Source organism: Chaetura pelagica, unplaced genomic scaffold (assembly GCF_000747805.2).
Source record: "Chaetura pelagica isolate M959 unplaced genomic scaffold, ChaPel_1.0 C11540042, whole genome shotgun sequence".
NCBI lineage: Eukaryota > Metazoa > Chordata > Aves > Apodiformes > Apodidae > Chaetura > Chaetura pelagica.
Genome location: NW_009969630.1, coordinates 1 through 2199, shown reverse-complemented (window position 1 = coordinate 2199; position 2199 = coordinate 1). Strand labels below are relative to the sequence as shown.

The 2199-nt window shown below is 52.7% G+C and overlaps 1 pseudogene; it reads left to right on the top strand.

Moving 5' to 3' along the window:
* Positions 1–465: 465 nt before the first annotated feature.
* On the top strand, positions 466–2067 carry LOC104384802 (annotated as a pseudogene).
* Positions 2068–2199: the final 132 nt, after the last annotated feature.

Genomic DNA, 2199 nt, shown 5'->3' with positions numbered 1-2199 from the left:
GGTCCCTTCCAGCCCAAACCATTCTATGAAAGCTTCTGTGGCAAAGCCCCTGTGTTCCAGCAGTGCTGCCCTGCTCCTGGGACCAGCAGCCTGCCCACTGCAAACCAACCTCAGCCTGTTCTGGTGAAGCTTTCCCTGGAGGGTTGGCTTGTTAAATAGCTCTATCAGAGGGCTGGGTATGGGCCTAGTGAGGTTGCCCACAAATTCATTGTCCCCTGAGTAGCATTGCCTTGAGGAAGACTTTGCTGTGATGGCCACACAGCCATGAGTGTCATTGCTCCACAGCTGCTTTCTCAATGGAGTTGCAGATTTTCAAGAAATTGTTTAAGAAGGGCAAGTCCTGCTTTCTCAACCAGACTAGGTGACCCAAAGAGGCAACCATGGGAGGAAGTCCTGGGCAACACTGCACAGGAAGCTCAGTCTCATGCTTGCAGGCTTCATGGTGGTTTTGTTTCTCTCTTCTAGGATGTAGTGAACCAGATGGCTAACCTGACCTTGGCCAGCTCTCCCTGTGGCATGATGTCTACAGTTTATGCCTCCACCAAGGAAAGACACTGCTACATCAGAGCTATGCGTCATGCAGCAGAGAAAAGAGTGAGGAGTGTGACTGAAGCCACAGCCAGCTGTGTGCAGCCAGTTCTGACCTCCCTGGAGCCTCGTGGTAATGCCCTGTTTGCTTGTCAGGCCCTCTCTGCCTCCTTTCAGAGCTGGGAGGAGCTCTAGGATGGGACAAGGTGCCTCTCCAGCACCACACTGAAAGGACTGGTCCTGGCTTACAGGTATGGCTAAAAAGCTGAGTCCTGGTCCAACTAGTCTGATGGAGTGTTCCTCCTCAGAGGACCAGGAGTTGCCTCTGGCAGCTCTAAAGCTGCTCTTGCAGGTCTCAGGTATTAGGTGGCAGCTGCTTATAATCAAAGTCTTCCAAGCTCAAGGTGATGACAGGCAGGAGATCCTTCTGGGAGGATTGTAACACAGAATTGTGGAATGGTTGAGGCTGGAAGGGACTTTAAAGACCATCAGATTCCAAATTCCCTGCTATGAACACCTCCCACTAGACTATCTAAAGGTCTTGTTTGCTGTGGCCCTTAAGGAGCATCTGAGAAGCAGCTCTGAACACCTGGAGGGAGAGGGGCTGCTCCTGAAGGCAGGTGGCTGGTGAAGCAGTTCCTGAGGCAGGCCTGGCTTCACCCTGAGCCCAGGGTGGCCATCCTCTGTGTCAGCTCCTGTGTGACCCTGGAGGCTTGGCCAGAAATGACACCTAATAGTCAAGAGCTCAAGAAGCTGCAGGAGGGAGTCCCATCTGGGTGGCTGTGAATTGAAGCAGGAATTGGCTGCTGTCACAGTGAACAGATGTATGAGGAGACCAAGCTCAGCTGCTCTACAAATTCAGATTATAGCACCACACCTGGCTGGGTGACCTGTATGGAGACTGTCACCTAGGGTTCCTGCAGAGCAAGATGAAGGTAGGGCTTGGGAGATGGAATTGAAGGAAAAACTATCTTTAACACTATTTTTTTCCTCCCCAGTTGCTGCAGCCACTGAGTATGTCTCCAAGGGGCTGGATAAACTAGGAGAAAAGCTCCCACTCCTTCAGAAGCCCATGGACCAGGTAAGAAGTGAAGCCCTTTGCTGGCAGAGGGACCTGGTCCTTGCAGGGACCTTGGGAGTGAAGTAGGTTTTCAGATGGAGGAGAAACCACTCCCAGGTGCACAGTGCAAGCTCCTGGAGGAGAAATGCTTAGCAGAGACTGTGCTCATTGTCCTCTTGGTGCAATTCAGAGTTGTAGTGTCCTGTGTGACCCAAAGTCTTTTCCCCAGATCATCTCTGACACCAAAGAGCTGGTGTCATCCAGAGTGGCAGATGCCAAGGGTGCTGTGAGCAGCAGAGTGACAGAGGTGATGGATGTGGCAAAGGAGACTCTGCAGAGCAGCCTGGGGGCTGCCAGGTCTGCAGTGACCAGCAGTGTGGGCATGGACCCCAGGGTGAGCCAGAAGGATGTGAGTGAAGCAGAAGATGTGCTGGGGAGGACAGAAGATGACAGTCTCCCCATTGGGAATGAGGAACTAGGTAAGGAAATGGTGTATGTGCCTAGGATGGTAATAGAAACCATCACAGTGGGGATGGTCAGCCCCATTCCCCACCCCACTACTCTGGGATGGGGCTTTGGGATGTGCCATGTCCCTGGCTCCTGCTCTGCTC